Consider the following 22171-nt stretch of genomic DNA (forward strand, 5'->3'; position numbering starts at 1 on the left):
GGACGTCCTATCCCTCTTAATATCACGTAGTTATAATTAAGAGTTCGCAGTCTGTGACAAATAAACGAAAATAATTGACATTAACAATTACGTAGTCACAATTCAGTGATCTCTGTAAAAACATGTGGTATTTCACAATTGCTACTACAGGGGTCTAGGGATTGCAGAAGGCGCTCAGTAGACAAAGTTTGGTAAGGAATCATGCACAAAAATGTCCGGATTGCGTAGAAAATAAGCTTGCAATGGGATCCCTTTCAAATCTCTTACTTCACAGCCCTCACGCATTCTGAGAACACGGCACTGACGTCAGTCCTTCTCACAATCTTGACCACTGCATCACATTTTAGACTCACAACAATGATTGCGAGAAATAAGTATGTTTGCAAACTGCCTATTGGCTTCTGTCTCGGGTTCTTCGGCCGACGTTCATCTAATGATTTTTCTGACGTTTCGCCAGCACGAGTGGCTGGCATTGTCAAAGCTTCACCCTCCATTGCCGGTGGTGAACTGGAGCCGAGCTCGCGGGCGCAGACTATATGTACCTGGCGCGCCAACGTCCGAGGGCTTCTCCGCGGTCAGAAAAATCATTAGATGAACGTCGGCCGAAGAACCCGAGACAGAAGCCAATAGGCAGTTTGTCAACAAGTGGCCACGAAAGCCTCAACAATTTTGTAATAAGTATGTTTGTTTGCAACTACGAGGGATGACTGTTGTGTTTCAAGGACACGCCGCACTGCCGGCTTTGAACAAGACGTCACGTAGAACTGAACGCCACGACGTTAGCCGTAGCATGGGCGTCTGTAGCGCACACATGTCACAAATCATTCTCTCTGCTGTGTGCGTGCCGTGAAGCGGGAGATTCGAAAGTGATCCCGTTTTCAAACTTATTTTTAATTCCGAACGCTACATTTCCGGACATGGTTCCTAACGAAAACTATCTACCCAGTCCCCGCTACAATCCCTAGAAGCCTGTAATAGATCTCGTGAAATGCCCTTTTTCTAGCACATGTAATAATCAATTAGTCTACATGTGTGAGCACAATTCCGCACATCACAGGTTACCCGAATCCTTTAGTTCTTATCCATCTGTGTACACTTGAACTCAGGGGGAGGGTGTGCATTTGCGGTATTTCCGTATTCAACATAATGGATCGGATGTTTTCCAGGAGTACGAAACAATTCCACTCAAATATGTATAGGAGTAATGAATTCGGCACGATCCCGCGCAGCTTGAGACGTTCTTCATACTTTATGTTCACTCTCACGGATCATCGTATTGCTGGCCTACAGACTTCATGTAACTGCTGGTGAGCTGCATTGTTTCTGTATGCTGGTCTCTGATACAACTTAATTCCGTGTTATGCTCGTATTTCTGTACGTTCCAACACCACGGAGTGCGCAGGGAGATGCCAAAACGTATTTTCACTTTAAGAAAAATTGTTTTTGTGGTCGTTACATACACCACACAGCGATGGGATTAAAGGCACGTAAGAACGCATCCCCATTCTCAAATGTGTTCTAAGTTTCCTGTGCGTACGCTGCGCAACATAACTCGTGTAGATACAAACAAATTATCTTTACGTTATCAGCGAAAGAGACTCCACCGCTGAAAGAACTTTATCAGTTATCTGTGGGCGTTACGTGAAATTTTGCGCTGTAAACAAGGTGATCGGGATAAATCAGTCACTTAAGACGACGATAACATCGTTAATAATGGAGGGTTACGATCTGTATCTATTATACTTCTGTTTATATTTACAAAAATCGTTACCGGTATGTACGTAAGTAGGAAGACCTCCACATGATAGGCGCTTGCTGCGGGGAATGGCAACTGACCCTCAAGACAAAAACTGTATTTATTGTATTACATGACTGCGGAAAAATGGCTGGGAGCAGTTATTTCCGTAAAATGTATAGGAGTATGCGTACGTAGCTATCTGACGAACGAACGCGTAAAATTAGTCGAAGGGGAGGCAGATGCCAGACAGATTCAATCTAAGATTCCTCAATAAATTTGTCAACAAAGAGGCAGCTGACAGAGCATTCGTTGGACGAATACTTTAATATTATTCATCCATCTGGGACCGCACTAGATAGATTTGATAGTGGTAACAGAGAAGATCTAAAGAAGAGCCTCACGTTTCCTTACACATTCATTAAGTATGCACTGAAGCATCAGAAGACGCTCACTCACCTACAATGGCACACGCTGCTAGAGAGGCGTTCTACGTCATGGTATGGTCTGCAGTTGAAATTCCGGGAGTGTACGTTGCTAGAAGAGAGAACAAATTTGCTGTATCGCTTCCTCCTATGTGTATTTCACGCCAGATATCTTTCTTCCCGGGAACCATACGCGAATAAGAAGGAGAAAGATGGAACTGACTGGTACCCTCCGCCACTCACCGAAAGGTGGCTTCCGGAGTATAGATGTAGCTACGTATATCCTCATCCACTGGATCGATTTCAACCAGATTTTGAACACACACCACTTACTATCTAGAAAGAAGCAATTCGATGTAAGAAGTATCTACCTCTCATAGGGATAGGGGGTGGGGGTGTGTGAGAAGGGGGCGTGACAATAGGAAGTCAGGAACGTCTGGAGCAATATCTAGCAATTAGGAACATACGTGACATTATTTGTATTATTTCAACAAAAATACTGTAGGGGATAACACACAACTACAGTTTTTAGGTGTAGAGTTGGAGGTGAGAACCCATGACATCTACAAAATATTCGCTAACGGCGGATATTAGTACCCAATTCATAGTTTTCGGGGGCGTTAGCAGTGACGAGTTTTCATAATAAACGAAAAAACACTGGAGAATGGAAATGATTTCGCGAAACACGTCGTACAATACATAAAATAAAATCTTAACTGGCACCAGTGAAACTTACAAAATAACGAAGACACTCAATTGCATTTTACAGTCATTGTCTCTTGATCTACTTTCGCTGAAGTGCAAAGGTACAACTATTATTAGCGAGATCCAAAACTTAACGCTTTGGAAAGTAAAGCAAACTAATTATGCTTGTGCTGAAGTTGGCGCTTGTAGAAGAGTCATTGTTGAAAGCCGTTATTATGATGTAAAATGTGTGTGTGTTCTGCTTAGTCGGAATTAGAAGATGGTAGTCTAATACAGGCTCGAGGCAAAACATATAGATTTCTGCCTGAAGGGGCCAATGAATTCATTAGTGGCTCCTGTTTACGGCGGTCAAGTGGTTGCCACATTAAACATTCTGTCGTGCAGATGAGTAACAGATGAGGACCTTCATACAGCCGTGGAAAAATTGACCCGTATTGAAAAATATTGCAGTATTGTCTCACTACAATTGATACTATAAATGGGGCCAAGATTTTTCAGAAACCGCTTTGTGTATACCTCTAGTACTGCCGTCGTGACACTCCAATCAACACTGAGGTGATGTTTCGTACATTCGCTCATTGCAAACGCGTGCAGCAGTCGTAATGCAATGAGTTTTTACTGGAGCCCTAATAGTTATCGTGGCACGGTGTTACCGGACGCTGCTACCTCTTGCGTTTCGCAAAGCTCCAGCACTCGACTTCAAGGGCGAGCGGGTATAATGCAGTCGAGTCGTTGCATATTCCAATGAGTCTCAGCGACAGAAAGAGTAGCTCGGTATATCGCCTCCCCATTTCAGACGGGTGAGGTATTCGACATTCGGAACGCGACGAGGAAAACAATTACGTGTGAGCCCTGAGTAGAAGTAGCGTTATTATGCACAATAAATGTTGAGAGTTTTGTTCTTGTTACTTTTATTATAGCTTGACAACTGAGAACATGAAAATGAAATCTCTTTAACGAGGAATTGAACAAACGCGACGTTATTTTATTACTCTTTTACAAATCCCTTGTGTGTCCACCAGCGAGCTCATGCACATAATCTAGACGAGTGGTCATCCAAAATTTTGCTCGGAAGCCAAAACACTGTATACCGATTCATTATTAACTGGTAACCTACATTATTAGTATGCTATGAGCCTCCCAAGAGGGTAGCTTCAGTAAGGGTGCGGTAAGTTGGCCGCCAGCCCCCAATTATTGATCATAAAATGTCTCCGTCTTCCTGAACATTTTGTGTTGACTGGTCTTTTTCGGGTCGCGGCAGGAAGAAGGAAACCAGTTAAAGAGTAGTGTGGAAATTCAGGACGAGACTAAATCTAATGCTTTTCTTTTCTCGTTTCAATTAAAGCAGTAGCAATTTAAGGAATACACAGTACGGGTGTGGAAGAAGACTGAGCTGATTGCGATGAGCCTGCACAAGGGCGAAAACGTTATTTCATCCACCGCAACAAGTCACTCTGTCTCAAAGTCCCGGCGAACGTCCTGACTGCGTAGTCGCTCCAGCCCATTCCAAACAGGAAAAGGCGCATGGGAGCTAGAGACATTGATCTACATCATTCACCTCAAACATCTCTAGATACGATCTTATGCCTTTTTCTAGCGAGCTTACGTAAGGGAATGTGTCTTCATATCCCCTTTAGCTCGTGATACAAATGAGCTCAAGAGCACAGTAACAGCAGCAGTTGCTTTTGTCGAAGAAGAAACCTTACGTTAAGTGGGTAACAAATTTAGCAATCGTCGAGATTATATTGCTGCAGCCAGCAGTTCTCAGCCACATTTTATAGTAATATGCCTCCAGTAACTGACTGTCGAATCCAAAAAGTCAACTAAACTGTAAGATCATCTTAAAGCGTAATTTCCCGCTCAGTGACAAACAAAAATACCAAGATTGTCCAGGAAGTCCCGATCGGTCGCGAAATGGACACCACAGTGAAAACCCGATCAAGCTTTTCAGTGAGTGTTGGGTAGTGTCTCTAGTATGACCGTCTATCGCATGAAGATACTTGGACGCCTGCCCCACTGTTAGCAGTGGGAAACTGTCACAAAACGACACTGTGCAGAATTTCCCATGACGGGTCATGGCTTTGACGACACGAGAGACATTCAGCCAGTGTGACGTGCGAGTGTAATAATATCCCAAAGGAGGACTTTACTGACGGTTTCACGTGGTTGTAGGAACGTTCCCAAGTGGAAAATGACGATGTGGAACACCGAGGCGTTAAAGCCACTATTCTAATATTTATTTTTATTAATATAGGCACTTTTTTTGGACTGGCGTGAATGTCAGTTGTTGTGTGGAGCCAATATGAAGACGAAATCTAAAGCAAGGTTCGTTACTGTATACTTGGTCTTCACGTTGAGTCCAAACAAGAACTGGCATATTTTATGCTCATAGCATCAGTGGTGATTTTCGATGAGGTTGTGGAATGTTTTCAAAGAGATAGTATCGACAGCAATTGAGAGATATATACCACATAAATTAATAAGTGATGGTACTGATCCCCCACGGTACACAAAACGGGTCAGATCATTGTTGCAGGAGCAACGAAAAAAGCATGCCAAATTTAAAAGAACGCAAAATCCCCAAGATTGGCAAAGTTTCACTGAAGTTCGACATATGGCGCGTACTTCAATGCGAAATGATTTTAATAATTTCCACAACGAAAATCTGTCTCGAAATCTGGCAGAAAACCCAGAGAGATTCTGGTCATACATAAGGCACACCAGTGGCAAGACGCAATCAATACTTTCACTGCGCGATAATAACTGTCAAGTCACTGATGACAGTGCCACTAAAGAAGAGTTATTAAACACGGTTTTCCGAAACTCCTTCACCAAAGACGACGAAGTAAATATTCCTGAATTCCAATCAAGAACAACTGCCAAGATGAGAAACATAGAAGCAGATAACCTCGGAGTAACGAAGCAGCTTAAATCACTTAATAAAGGCAAGGCCTCCGGTCCAGATTGTATACCAATCAGGTTCCTCTCAGAGTATGCTGATAAAGTAGATCTATATTTAGCAATTATAGACAACCACTCGCTCACAGAAAGATCTGTACCTAAAGACTGGAGAATTGCTCAAGTCACACCAATACCCAAAAAGGGTAGTAGGAGTAATCGGCTGAATTACACGCCTATATCACTAACGTCGATTTGCAGTAGGGTTTTGGAACATATAGTGTATTCGAACATTATGAAGTATCTCTAAGAAAAAGATTGACACACAGTCAGCACGGTTTCAGAAAATATCGTTCTTTTGAAACACAACTAGCTCTTTATACTCATGAAGTAATAAGTGCTATCGACAGGGGATGTCACATTGATTCCATATTTTTAGATTTCCAGAAGGCTTTCGACACCGTTCCTCACAAGCGTCTTCTAACAAAACTGCGTGGCTACGGAGTATCGCCTCAGTTGTGCGACTGGATTCGTGATTTCCTGTCAGGAAGGTCACAGTTCGTGGTAATAGAGTCATCGAGTAAAACAGAAGTAACATCCGGCGTTCCCCAAGGAGGTGTTATAGGCCCTCTATTGTTCCTTATCTATATTAACGTCATAGGAGACAATCTAAGTAGCCGTCTTACATTATTCTCAGACGATGCTGTCATTTGCCGTCTTGTAAAGTCATCAGATAACCAAAACGAATTGCAAAATGATTTAGATAAGATATCTGTATGGTGGGAAAAGTGGCAATTGACCCTGAATAAAGAAAAGTCTGAAGTTATTCACATGAGTACTAAAAGAAATCCGCTAAATTTCGATTACGCGGTAAGTCACACAAGTCTGAAGGCTGTAAATTCAACTAAATACGTAAGGATTACAATTACCCTAAACTGGAACGATCACACAGATAATGTTGTGGGTAGAGCCAACCATTGGGAGAACACTTAGAAGGTGCAACTGGTCTACCAAAGAGACTGCTTACACCACGCTTGTCTGCCCCATTCTGGAGTATTGCTGTGCGGTGTGGGATCCGCATTAGGTGGGATTGACGGATGACATCGAAAAATTACAAAGAAGGGCAGCTCGTTTTGTATTATCGCGAAATAGGAGAGGTAGTGCCACACGCATGATACGTGAACTGGAGTGGCAATCATTAAAACGAAGGCGCGTTGCGACGGGATCACCTCATGAAATTTCAATCACCTGTTTTCTCCTCCGATTGCGAAAACATTCTGTTGGCACCCACCTACATAGGGAGAAATGATCGTCACGATAAAATCAGGGCTCGCACAGAAAAATTTAAGTGGTCGTTTTTCCCGCGTGCCGTTCGAGAGTGGAACGATAGAGACAGCTAGAAGATGGTTCATTGAACCCCGTGCCAGGCAGTTTATTGTGAGTAGCAGACTAATCACATAGATGTAGGTTAAGTTTTCGTTCAGTTAACATAACTCATTGTTTCCACTGAGATGGACAGTTAAATGCACGTAAAAGATCACAATGTATATTTCCATCCGTCATGTTAACTGAATGCTGTTAATGGAACAAGTGAATGAATTTAGTTCCAGCGGAGCAAGCACACGCCACGGAATGAGGTGACAGGACCAGCAGTCAACGCCCGCGCCGCCCACGCGTGTGAACTCTGCAGCCGGATAGGGAGCCTGCGTGGGCGGCGCTCTAAACGCTGTTACTGGGGCAGGGGCGGCGAGGGTGGCGCCGACAAAAGGGACACACAAGATCTGCCGCCCCCACTTCCCGCCAGCTCATAGACGCTTCTTCTGAAAGGTCTGCTCTTTGCGTGTCCCTGGCGCGGATCACCGTTAAGCTACACTCATCGGACAGTTAACTATTATTCTTGTGCAGAATTACAGATACTTTTTAAGATTATATTAGTGGTTCCCAAGGTCGGGAAATTGAAATCTCTGCGCTTGTCTGCAGACAACTAGCATAACTGTGCATATGATGGTGAAATATGATCAAAGAATCGAACATCACAGATGTAACGAGCACGTATGTTCATAAACAGTTCATGCTCCGTGAGCTTTCATTGCAGGATATATGGCTGTGATCAGTAACCGGAAATGCAAGTGTTCATACAAGTTTCCATGTAAGGTGATTACATGATGTTGACTATTCATGTGGTGATATTGGTGGTGGTGGTGGTGGTGGTAGTATTGATTATATATTAGACGATATATGATGGCGTTGGTGATTATATGACGATATGATAAAAAGATGAATAATATGATGTGATATGATAAGATCATATGACATTACAGGGTGTATAAACATTGCAGTACACGATGTCCAGAAACGAGTTGTTTGCAAGGCAGTTACTAATGTGTAAATACCAACCGGTGCTGACCTCAGCGTGAGATTTGGGTTGAGAACTTTACACGTTTGGAATGATACAGAAATTCATTGAGGTAACTTACAGAAAGGTCATTTTCTCGCAAAAACCTCACATTTCACACAAAAGTGTCTAATTTCGATTTGGTTCGATGTGACTACCATTTGTAATGCGGTAAACATCGCATCTTTCTGCATCACTAATGTGCTATGTCGTCGTGAATCTGTACGGCTTCAAGTGTAAACGTCCGCACAGTACTCGCTAAGCAGTCTTTTGTGAAGTGCCAGTCCCGCGAGAAGCAAGTCGCGCTGACTTTTGTGGACTGCTGGCAAAGGTCTCAATCTGTTCGGCATAATCATCAGCACGCAGGCGACCTGTTGATTTATCGTGCCGCATTGAACAACCTGTCTCAACGAAGTTCTTGCGCCAGGAGTAAATTGCATAGCTGCGTGGACGTTCTTTAGCGTATCCGGTGTGAAATTTACACCTAACCGTTGTAGAGTTAATTTCGTGAAATCAAAACACACAGCGAACACGCTCCGCATCAGTGGACGTAGCCGTTTTAACTGTGCACCACGCTAGCGCTCCTGGTGGCGAAGTGGGGTACTGATGCACTACGTGAATCAGACTTTAGCTTGGTTGCTACAAAATTACGCATCAACCAACTCTGTAAGTTATATCAATTTCTATATCAATCCAAAGTTGTGAAGTCCTTTTTGACTCAGCCTGTATTGTCCTTGTTAGTGCAAATCTTTTGACGAAACGGAAACGCTACCTTTTAACAGTCTTCAATAAGGTAACTACACCACTGGCCATTAAAATTGCTACACCACGACGATGACGTGCTACAGACGCAAAATTTAACCGAGAGGAAGAAGATGTGTGAATGCTCAGAAAAGCTAATCATTTGCATATCACAGCAAGGTTGGCGCCGGTGGCGACACCTACAACGTGCTGACATGAGGAAGGTTTCCAACCGATTTCTCATAAACCAACAGCAGTTGACCGGCGTTGCGTAGTGAAACGTTGTGATGCCTCGTCTAAGGAGGAGAAATGTGTACCATCACGTTTCCGACTTTGATAAAGGTCGGATTGTAGCCTATCACGATTGCGGTTTATCGTATCGCGACATTGCTGCTCGCGTTGGTCGAGGTCCAATGACTGCAGAAGATGGAATCGGTGGGTTCAGAAGGGTAATACGGAACGCCGTGCTGGATGCCAACGGCCTCGTATCACTAGCAGTCGAGATGACAGCCATCTTATCCGCATGGCTGTAACGGATCGTGCAGCCACGTCTCGATCCCTCAGTCAACAGATGGGGACGTTTGCAAGACAACAACCATCTGCACGAACAGTTCGACGTTTGCAGCAGCATGCACTATCAGCTCGGAGACCATGGCTGCGATTACCCTTGACGCTGCATCACAGACAGGACCGCCTGCGATGGTGTACTCAACTACGAACCTGGGTGCACGAATGGCAAAACGTCATTTTCTCGGATGAATCCAGGTTCCGTTTACATCATCATGATGGTCGCATCCGTGTTTGGCGACATCGCGGTGAACGCACATTGGAAGCGTGTATTCGTCATCGCCATACTGGCGTATCAGCCGACGTGATGGTATGGGGTGGCATTGGTTACACGTCTGTCACCTCTTGTTCGCATTGACGGCACTTTGAATAGTGAGCGTTACATTTCAGATGTGTTACGACCCGTGGCTCTGCCCTTCATTCGATCCCTGCGAAACCCTACATTGAAGCAGGATAATGCACGACCGCGTGTTGCAGGTCCTGCACCGGCCTTTCTGGATACAAAAAATGTTCGACTGCTGCCCTGGCCAGCACATTCTCCACATCTCTCACCAACTGGAAACGTCTGGTCAATGGTGGCCGAACAATTGGCTCGTCACAATACGCCAGTCACTACTCTTGATGAACTGTGGTATCGTGTTGAGGCTGCATGGGCAGTTGTACCTGTACACGCCATCCAAGCTCTGTTTGACTCAATGCCCAGGCGTATCAAGGCCGTTATTACGGCCAGAGGTGGTTGTTCTGGGTACTGATTTCTCAGGATCTATGCACCCAAATTGCGTGAAAATGTAATCACGTGTCAGTTCTAGTATAATGTATTTGTCCAATGAATACCCGTTTATCATCTGCATTTCTTCTTGGTGTAGCAGTTTTAATGGCCACTAGTGTATTTTCCTTAGCTGCATCCCTCCCCTTAAACAGTAATGATACTGTTATGCTCCGTAAAGATTGTGCATTTTGAGCGCTGACACGGCCGGCCGCGTCCGCTAAGGGGGTCGCTGGCTGTTGACTGCTTGTCGGCCACCTGCGGCCTGTGGAACGCGGACGCTTTCACCGCCGCGGTACCCGCTCTCCGCACAGCGGTACTGGCGCCAAGTACTCGGCAGCCAGCAGCGGCGCGACTACTTAGCGGCGCCCCAGACGCACGGCCCAAAACCCGTCCGGCGCCCTGCCGCTCTGGGAAGGACACGGACTCGCCGAGGGAAATTGAGCGAAGTGTGACAAGCCGAGGACTCTGGCGCGGAAACAAACCAGTTCTACGCAGGCCCGCTGACCACCGTGACTGCCCGAGGGTCGTGTAACGTGTCCAGCGGCTCAGTGTCGGACGTAGCACGAAATTTTTCGCTTCCGTTGTTATTACGGCCGAGTAGATGGAATTAAAGGATTTTTATCTCTAAAGAGTACTCCAGAATGTTTGCCCTCATTCTAAATAGCTGTTACTATGTACTCACATTCCATTAGGACACTGACAGCCTTGGGAGAGCCAGTCCTGACAAAACTCTACCATCTGGTGCGCAAGATGTATGAGACAGGCCAAATACCCTCAGACTTCAAGCAGAATATAATAATTCCAATCCCAAAGAAAGCTGGTGTTGACAGATGTGAAAATTACCGAACTATCAGTTTAATAAGTCACAGCTTTAAAATACTAACGCGAATTCTTTACAGACGAATGGAAAAACTGATAGAATCCAACCTCGGGGAAGATCGATTTGGATTCCGTAGAAATGATGGAACACGTGAGGGAATACTGACCCTACGACTTATCTTAGAAGAAAGATTAAGAAAAGGCAAACCTACGTTTCTAGCATTTGTAGACTTAGAGAAACCTTTTGACAATGTTAACTGGAATACTCTCTTTCAAATTCTGAAGGTGGCAGGGGTAAAATACAGGGAGCGAAAGGCTATTTACAATTTGTACAGAAACCAGATGGCAGTTATAAGAGTCGAGGGGTATGAAAGGGAAGCAGTGGTTGGGAAGGGAGTGAGACAGGGTTGTAGCCTATCCCCGATGTTATTCAATCTGTACATTGAGCAAGCAGTAAAGGAAACAAAAGAAAAATTCGGAGTAGGAATTAAAATCCATGGAGAAGAAATAAAAACTTTGAGGTTCGCCGATGACATTGTAATTCTGTCAGAGACAGCAAAGGACTTGGAAGAGCAGTTGAACGGAATGGACAGTGTCTTGAAAAGAGGGTATAAGATGAACATCAACAAAAGCAAAACGAGGATAATGGAATGTAGTCGAATTAAGTCGGGTGATGCTGAGGGAATTAGATTAGGAAAAGAGACACTTAAAGTAGTAAAAGAGTTTTGCTATTTGAGGAGCAAAATAACTGATGATGGTCGAAGAAGGGAAGGTATAAAATGTAGACTGGCAGTGGCAAGGAAAGATTAGATGTGTAGGTTTGTGGCACAACTTGACTATAAGAAGGGATCGGTTGGTAGGACATGTTCTGAGGCTTCAAGGGATCACAAATTTAGTATTGAAGGGCAGCGTGGAGGGTAAAAATCGTAGAGGGAGACCAAGAGATGGATACACTAAGCAGATTCAGAAGGATGTAGGTCGCAGTAAGTACTGGGAGATGAAGAAGCTTGCACAGGACAGAGTAGCATGGAGAGCTGCATCAAACCAGTCTCAGGTCTGAGGACAACAACAACAACAACAACAACAATGTACTCACTTCATGTCTAATTTTTAATCTGCTGACAATCTCTAAGTTCACACGAAGGTGTTTTTTTGTTCCTCAGTCTGGCGCTGGGAGTTCCACTATCGATTAAAGCGTAAAATGCCAGCATCAGTGTAGGAAACGCACACCGTGTTGTGTTGTCGGCTGAAAGAAAACGTCCAGTTACGGTGTAACGAAGGTTTAGAACAACTGTTCAGTAAACTGCCACCAGATGTCAAGTTGGTTAAGGCATGGATGCAATTTTTCTTTTTTAAGGACACAGTTGCGAGAGGAAATGCGCGAGTGATCTTTAACGACTGCAGAGACTGTCGAAAACATTCTGAGAGTGCTTACACCACCATAATCCAAATTTTGCAAGAAGTTAAACCACGTCATTATAAATTACGCTCATAACATGCGTTTTTGTGGTAACGAAAAGCCCGGGATTTTGAGGGAGCATAAAGGGGGTAGCCCGAAGACCAGCGTGTGCCGTGCAATAATGCACAGGACAAAGTTATCGGATCATTCTCCTTCCATGAATTTTATGTTTCTGATACTGTGTACTTCGACATGCCGTACCCCACTGCTAGGAGATGCAGCCTCATGTTATCTTTCAACTAGATGGAGCGCCACCGCACCGGGCAACACGGTCTTGGAGTTTTTGCAAGAAGACGAAGGGATGGCCTGATCCCATGGGCAGCAAGACCGGCAGAATTATCCCACTAGATGTTTTGCTTTGGGGATATGTTTAAGGCCAAGAGAAGGCCACATCTGTAACGCGTAAGCGTCTACGATGTGAAGTCGTCATTCAAACTGTTGGAAGTGTCACTCATGAAATGCTACAATGTTTATGGAATGAGGATGAGTATAGTTGGTGTACTTTGCGTATCACCAGCAGCGCTCGCATTTAGTGCACTGAATGACATTGTAAATGTATACATATGTCACACACTGTCTGGAAATGTCACGATAACGTCTGTGGCGAAACCCCGTGACCGGACCATCGGCATGAGTACCTCTGGAGTGCAGTCTTTCTAACCGCCGCGGCACTAGGAGGGGGGGGGGCGGCGCCCTTTTACTCCCCCCCCCCCGGGGGGTAGATCCTTGGTACCCATTCTGACACCATGGTAAGTGAACTTAGGGGCGTCCAGGAGGGGGGGGGGGGACTAGGACGTTGGTCAGAACCCGATACTCCAAGGACGGAGTCTTGTGCTCTACCAACGAAGCCACCATCGCGTAAATATTGTCTGTGTCAATGTCGATTATCAAATTTGTTTGCGTGGGCTACGTCCGCAGCAAGCGCAGAAACGTTCTTTTTGTAAATAAGCACTGCGTTTTCTTGCTGCAATTATTTTGTTTCTTCCAGACGCGTTTCGCCTTTTACTTTAAGACATCTTTAGTTGAACTTAGAATGATACAGTTTTGTTTTGATATGCTATATTTATAGATTATTAAACAATTCACGTCTTGTTTTCAAGGTAAATAATTGCTTACAGTTATTCGCGTTTTTAGTTGGCATCTGCATTTCCTCAGATGTAAAGAACACACGAGAACCTGCAAGTAAGAGACAAATCATTCCCCTTTCGAAGAACAGCTAGGAGAACATAACCACAGACCAACGTCTAGAGAAGGAGATGCGAAAATAATTAGAAACAACAATAAAAAGCACCACCTTATCCTGCAAGAAAATAACCGCATAGAGAAAGCCAAAGCAGAAAAAAATCTTGCTGAATGATCAAGAACACACGACAAACAATTCACAGTTTACAATAGTAGATAAAATAATAGAGTAACACTCCAACAGAGGATAGCATACACTAATAGTAATACCACCAGACTCCAGAATCAGCATATGCTTCTTAGGGTGGCAACATTTATGTAAACAAGCCAATGAGAAAGAGACAAAGTGACTGCACAGTAGTTACGACCTTCAGTTACAGTTTTCGATAAAACATCAACTAGTTACAGAAGACTAATAGTGGTCCACAGCAATTAGCGCAGAGAACATGAACACTGTGAAGAAAGAATTTCGTAATATAAAAACATGCTTATGTTTCGTAAGTGAAGTTACAATGTGACCCCCAGCATGTGACCAGATGGGAGAAAACCTAGGTGCCAACGAAAAACGCTGTAACTGCAAGTAATCACAGATTTACGTAAAAAAACAAGACGTTAACTGCTTTATATCGCATATCAAAACAAAACTGTATCATTGTAAGTTCCACTGACGAGACAAAGTATAGATGATACGCGTCTGGAAGGCATATAATAAATTGCAATAGCAGAAGTCGCTTTTTTTTCACAAAACGAATATATCGATGTTAATTCTACTGCGACTGCTGAAAATTACGGGGAACTCCAGTTCTGAAAGGGTGTAACTGGCTGTAAGAATTCGTTGAGAATGAAACGCCCGGTAGTAGTGTGGTGTGACTTAAGGATACTTGTTTTAGTTTGTACGAGGCTCCTGTGTCATACTACTGAAGTGTTCTACACTTGCTCCTGGAAGCAGGGCAATAAAACAGAATCTCCGACATTGCACAAATAGGCGGGTCGTATTCTTGTGATCCATTTCATTAGTTCCTACTGCCTGGAGGGTCTCAACTTTCTCAGGGCATAGAAATGAAGCTCAGCGCTGGCATTCAACAGCACGTGAACAAGCCAGTCGACTGAAAGGTCTTAAGTGGGAACACCGTTTTGACACACTTCTTTGGAATATTAGGAGACGGTGAAGAAATAAGGACGGCAACGGCGGCAACAACAACAACAACAACAACAACAACGCTGTAATAGTAATGGCGATGGTATCGTGACCAACAACTTACGCCTTTGTGGTAGAAGTACAATATACGTTTTACAAGGAAAATTTATGAAAAAAATTATAAATCCTGCTACTGACAACGTATTTCTTATTTCTAGAATGTACTTGGAAATCGTACAAGAATTGTCTTTACTGAAATACACGAAAGCATTCGATGAACCTATTTCTACAATACAGGAGAAACTGCATTCTCAAGGCATTAAGAGTGGCTGGAAATAATGGCTAGCCTGACTGTGTGATGCATAATGCATAGTTGCAGCTAACAAATGTGACTTATGAACTATTTAAATCATCTACCGGCAGCAAGTACTGCAACACATACTGCTGCTCAGAATACAGTGGTCTAAGTTTATATTCCGCAGTATGTGGCGTATACAACCTGCAGGCAAACTAGTCAAGGAATTTCTCTGCCCCCCCTCCCTCCGCCAATACTGCACGACTAGGACAACTCTAGCATCACGGGAACCTGCTGATGAAGCTCTGAAGTCATGATTGCTCTTTTTGTTTAAAAAATCTTTTTCTTTTTGTATCACCTGTTTCAGTTGTGTATCAGGATTATCTTAAAATCAGTGTGCAAGTTAGTCTCGTTTTGTGCCAGGTATCGAGTGACGAAGCACAATCCATATCAAGGCTGACTTCACAATGCTCGGATGTAATTGGTAGATGACCGTCTCGTATGGTTGAAACTGTTCATATAAGAATGTGAACGTATGTGTGTCTAGAAATAGGTTTTATTAGTAAGAGAAAATAATTGCTGTGTCCTAAAGGCTGGTTTTCAGTCAGTGTCAAAAGTTTAACGCTACTTATAACTCTGGTTTCCTTACACCCGTCTCTCTCTCTGCACGTTTCCCAACACGTTTGTTACTATATCTGTTAATGTGAAAGTTAACTGATTTTTTTAGTCTAGGAAGCGAGCGCGCAATAGTTGAATTCCGTGATGTTAACTGATCCTCCATTCAGCACACAAATCGAAAAAATAACACCAGTGACGAGAACAACTCATTCTACGCTCCCCCTTCTGAGCTTGGGGGGAGGACACAGAAAACAGTAGTAATTCTCGCTGTACTGTGTCAGCTGCTTCAATTCCTAGAATTACCATCTGATCGCTGGCCTCTGTGTTTCGAAGAACTTTCCTTATTGACTTTTGGATATTTACGTTTCATACACTTTATTTACATGACAATGAATACCACACACACACACACACACACACACACACACACACACAATCTCTTAGAACACATGATTTACACCTCTCCAGCCGCTTACATTGGATTTTTATTTTGCTCAGCTTACTGGAAGTCATCTACAATTAAGACCCGTTCTTTCATCGACTTAAGTTCCTCTTACACGCTCAGGGGTGTCCACCTTCCTTACCATTCCGCCACAAATTATCGGCATAAAAATTATTTTTTGGAAATCGCCACTTAAGTTCTCGAAAAGCTTTTTTTCTGTAGGGTGGGTGGCAGTTATTACGTAGGCCTACAGTTACGGTACTTTGATCAGCTATACATTAATTTTCCGTCGATGTTTTGAAACTAATTAGCGGAGTATTCGCTTCTATAAACACTGATCTTTACTCTGAATTGCTAGTGTGCCATCTTATACACATTGATACCGTCACTCTCTCGACGATATGACGAAAATAGATCGAATATGTTGCAGATCGAGGAAATACTTTAAGCATTTCTTCTTACCAATCATGTCATCTAAATTAGCAAATACTACGAGGAAGAGAGCAGCTTATTCTCGTAGAAAGAGTAAAGCAATCAGACACACAGGAGTGGTAAGCTCCCACGTTTGTTGCCTACTTCGGAGCTCGCATCCGTCACGGATGCTCTTGTAAAATAAATATTAATGGAAGGCTTAGTTTCAACCGCAAAGTGTTGTACCACACAGGCATCCTATAGCGATAGCTTGCCTCTGTCTTGGAAACGGGATCACGAACATTTGCATGTGGACGTCCAGCGCGAACCAAGACGATACTTCGTTTGTTGCATAGATATAAAAAGGAAACACCAGACGGAGACTCATTTTGATTGACGGCCTACTAACTAGGCCATTGAATTTAAGTTAGAAACCAGTTCCCCACGGCAAGCACACACGTCATATGGTTATGTTAATGTTTTGTTGACTAGTGGGAAGTTGTGTGTGAGCCCAGGACCCAAACACGAATCGCTACCTCTCGCTGACGGTGTGCTACTAATTCCTCAATCCGTGCTGCTCTCTCAGATCGACGCAGAATGCCGATCTCTCCCTCGTTGCCCTCCACAGATGTTCATCGCAGCGTATATTTCAATGAACAGTAGAAAAATGTCACCTCAGGTACTCTTAATTGCTAGACAGTAACGACAGCAGCGTCACTGAAAAATGCTGAGGACGAACTAAAAGAGAATAAGAGATTCCGGAGCAGGTGGAAGGCACGAGGTTTTTCAGGTGGGCGAACACGGATGTCCATACTCGGCGAGACTAGTCACATTACATTAATCATTTTCCAAGGATCCTACGGAAAACCTCCACGGAAATTAGCATTAGTTCCAAAGACTGATCATGCGAAGCTCAACCTACTCTTTTCGCAGACGATACTAACAATGTCTTTGATAGAAGAAAGTCGATTGGTTTTTTTTCCGAAAAGTTGTTTTATTCAGTGTCACAACTTTCCCTCCTAAATAAAGTACCTTTCATTGGGATATTTAACACAGATTTAACAATGAATGGAAGCTGCTGACTAGCATGGCGCAATCCTTTGCCCGGAACGGACAGTCATGTATAAATACCGAAGTAATATCTGGACTGAGAAAAGCTTGTGGCTGCCTCTCCACCTTCCATCTAGCATAGAAAATATGATATATACTTACAGCGCTTCCTTCCTAGAACCAATTTCCCGTTTTGTGTGACAATGGAATCTATTCCTAGATAGCAGGAACCGCTTACGTCTCCGTGGTGGGGTGGGTATTCATCCGGCTGGGCGAGTAAAGTGGCAGTATGAACAGTGTGAAAATGAACTCCAGACATAATTTCGGAGGTTATTAAGGGTTTTTTTACAGAGTATATAGGCGTGAGGGAATCACGGTCTCCGGTGGATCGTTTCAGAGTAATAATATAATTATGATTATGATTTTTCCGTTTGTTACCGACGTTACTGTTATTTCTGGGAAAATAAATTCCTAACCGTGCAAAACTGTTACGTTCAATCGCCAAAACTTACATCACAAAACATGGAGGGACAACTTACACGGTCGAAAAAACAAAACCGAGGCAGAACTGAGAGAGGTTGAGGGAGAGGAGTAAAGTGGGCGTTACTGCTGTCATCTGAAAAACTTATTCCATTCATTCACGATACTTTCTGTTAAGGCACAGCGCATACCGTCAACATTTTCACTTTTGTGTAGATATTTTCGGTGCAATACCCATACAGAAGTAAATGCGATAAGAAATAAAACAATGTCAAGTTACTCCTTACAGAGTAATTGCATCTCGGGGTCGCTTATACCACAATCAGAAAATATTCGTGATCGACCTCCGAAATTTTACATGAAGATGGTATCTGTTCTTTCGGACATGTCCGAAAGAACAGATATCAACGCCTGTCGACAGCGTATGGTCTTGATTTAATTATCATTTCACTCCGAAATCTTGTCGGAGTTGAGAGTGTTCACCCTGTAAATTGCAACACAGCTAATGCTGTAAAGTAAATTAACATATAACCAACGAGGGCAATGAGACGATGTGTGGGGGCACCGAAGGTTAACACTTAGGCGAGTTTCTCACCAGAAACATCAAAGAGAATGCAGCAGTGGAAGAAAAAGTAGATCAGCATTCAGACTACGGAGCAATACTTTGAATGTCACGTGATACGGCGGTTATTTGGATTTTCTGACACTTTAGTACCGTTGTTACAATTGAATGTTTATAACGGCAGAAACAATTGCCAGAAAAGGAATGTAGATTGCAGAAAAAATAAACTAAATTTTATGAGAGATTTTTGGATTAAAAAAGTAACAGATGAGTTTACTTTTAGATCAAAAAAGAATTACATGAAAAGTCCGAAAAGATAATAAAAGAATATAAAGATGCCTGGTTTTCTATGGACTTAATAGAACAAAGAACCGTTGTAGAGCTGCAGACACTATGTTGACTTACCACGAGAACGGAAAAACTCTTAGTCTTATGGAAAACATTAAGATCTAGGACAAATTGGGGGGCGGGAGGTCAGCAGATAAAGTACAATAAACAAGGGGACTCGGAGCAAAAATGGAGGGAGTGATGGCTCTATCCGACGAGAAAGGAAGAACAACAGAATCACTATTATGCGAAGAACAGCAAGGAACATTGAGTCATAGAATGAGGGGATATTAGAGAAGGAAAAAAAATAACTTGTGTTTTCATAGCCGATAGGCGGCTGATCCATTCAATAAAATGAATTAAAATCGCAACAAGATGTACAATGTAAGTAAGTAGCCTATTCGGGACAAATGGGATGTGGGAATATCTAGGGGAAGTCCAATTACAACATTCCGTGTTTCGTATTTCAGAAAGTAGTTTACTCATTCTTGGGATGGCAGCCTTACAAAACATCCTGGGCGCGCCACAATGTCCCGTCTTGGTCGGGACGAGAGGTTTTCACGCCAGAAACGCACTTGTGCCATTTCAGACCTCTGTGTCCAAAGAAATTAGGAAGGAAACACTTCCTACTGGGCTGGATGCTGATGAATGAGAGTGTTTGTGGTTTCTGACCGTGACCGCGGCATCGCGTAGGAGCGAACAGTGGACTCCTCTTTCGATCCCTAATGGCCATTCACGGCGAACGCTTAGAGAGCAGATTGTGAAAAGGACACGTGTCAAGGGAAGAAATAACCATTGCTGTGTCGATGATGATACTGGGCACATACGCCGTACTGAACCATAATTTAATTATCCGTGTGAATAATTTAACGAAAAATTCGAGATTTTAATTAAACTGGGGTGGCCAACCTGGATAATACTTTAGCAAGTGGTACAGCATGATTAGCGGTAGTATTAGTAACAATGGTAAGGAAAGAAACAACTGTATGAGATAGAAGCTGGGAGCCGACGACTTGTATTTGTTTTTTTGGTTGTTTATTTTGCACATAATTAGAACCGCACACGTTCAGTGTTAGTCCATTGTGTATTTTATATCCTTACATAATATAAATTTCTTATTAAAAATTAAAATATGGTTGATACGACGTCTGCAACTGAGCGACGTGGAATGGTAAGAAACCGCTTCAGTTGGGTTATAAGATTTATTTGCTCAATCACGACCGGTTTCGCGTGAGTGCAAGAACAACGGGCGCCGCAAATTGGAAACCAGGCTGCGGGCAGGTTACAGCCGAGCTGCGGCATCAGCGTAACAGAATAGTAACCACATTACGAGGATCAAAACTCCCCACACCTTGAGCAGTAGAAGCAGTACACCCGGTTCTTACAATAGCTACACTCAACCAGGCATTACTCTCAATAGACATATCATTATTACTAATGCTAAAATGAAATATACATGCTACAAATACGCAAGGGCCTTCAAAGATAAAGGCAGAAGCAACTCTTTTCAGTTTATTCTTTGCAACACCTACTCCAGTGCCACTCTTCGCTTCAGTGTTCAGAATACTCTTCAATACATAAGTTATTCCGGGTCCATAAACTAGTCGTTCCTCTTCCTCACAGAGGGCGTTCTCTTCGATCTGGGCCAATCATGCGCTGCTCCAGAGCCGCTCGTACGACCGCTGACAAGCGGTTTTCTGCCGCTTGAATCCGGTGGTCGTCCGAATGCTTGGCAAACTGCGTCGAATACAGTCCCAAGGTGACGTACAATGTTGTCATGGTCTTCAGAATTGCCCAATACCCTTCGTCGAAGCTGCTCACTGCCACGAAAGTCGCAATCTCCACACTCTCACCAGAATGCAAATGCTTGGGGGCTAACTTCCAAGCACGCGTTCAAACTTTCATTTGAATTCTGTGTGTTTCCTCCCAAGCACCAGTACAATAAGTCGTCCTCCGAAAGAAAAAAATTGGTGCGTGAGAAAGGCCGATTTCAGGCAAGTGCAATTTTTTGTTCAACCGCGAATAACAAACATTTCCAGTAATTAAAACTTCCGGGCTAAGAGGCCGTGGTCCAATAGTAGAAATACTTCTCCCTGACGTTTCGTTGCCAGCTGCGGGCAACATCATCTGAGGTGAGTCTACGACTGGCTGCTAGGCCGTGGAGGTCCTGTTTATATAGAGCGCGTAGAGGGCGCCACCACTCGTCACGTGTTGTCAACAGTAAAACTATCTCTGGCTGGCGTCATTACTCTCGATCGAAGGTAATCGAGTCACATCTTTGGTACAGAGTCGATCGCCATATCTAGCTTCAAGCCTTCTTCTTTCCTGTTAAAATTATTATGGTGTTTAAAAATCTCTACAGCCTCCCTATACATACGTGCATAATAATGCGATGTCTTAGCTAGCACGCTCGTCTCACTAAATTTTATTTCATGGTCACCCGTTTCAAAAACATGTTCCGCTACAGCCGATTTGTCCGTGTGTCCCAGTCGACAGTTCCTTTTATGTTCAGTTAGGCGAGTATTGATACTTCTTTTTGTGGTTGCAATGTAAACCTTCCCACAACTACACGGAATCTTATAGACACCAGGAGTAGCTAGAGGGTGTCGTGCATCTTTCGCCGATCTTAAGCATTCACTAATCTTCTTGGTGGGTCTGAAGATTGTTTGAACTCTTAACTTGGCCAGCACTTTCCCGATACGGTCCGTAATATTGTGGATGAATGGAAGAAAAACTTTCCCCACCGATGGTGGTGGTTGTTGCACGTTTTCGGACATTTTTCTTCTGGGATGCAGTGCTCTATCTATCTCCTTGCCAGCATACCCATTTTCCTGGAAAGCGGTTCGCAAGTGGTTTAGTTCCTCTTGCAAATAAGCTGGCTCACAGATTTTATTAGCCCTGTCCACCAATGTCTTGATAATACCTCTCTTCTGCCTGGGATGATGGTTTGAATCCTTATGAAGATAACGATCGGTATGCGTATCTTTTCTGTAGACTTTGTGACCCAGAGTCCCATCTGCTCGTTTAATTACTGAGACGTCCAAAAAATTTATCTGTCCATTACTTTCTGTCTCCATAGTGAATTGTATTTTTGAATTGATGCTATTCAGATGCTTCAAAAAAAACGGTTCAGTTCTTCTTCACCGTGATTCC

Source organism: Schistocerca nitens, chromosome 8, assembly GCF_023898315.1.
Source record: "Schistocerca nitens isolate TAMUIC-IGC-003100 chromosome 8, iqSchNite1.1, whole genome shotgun sequence".
Lineage (NCBI taxonomy): Eukaryota > Metazoa > Arthropoda > Insecta > Orthoptera > Acrididae > Schistocerca > Schistocerca nitens.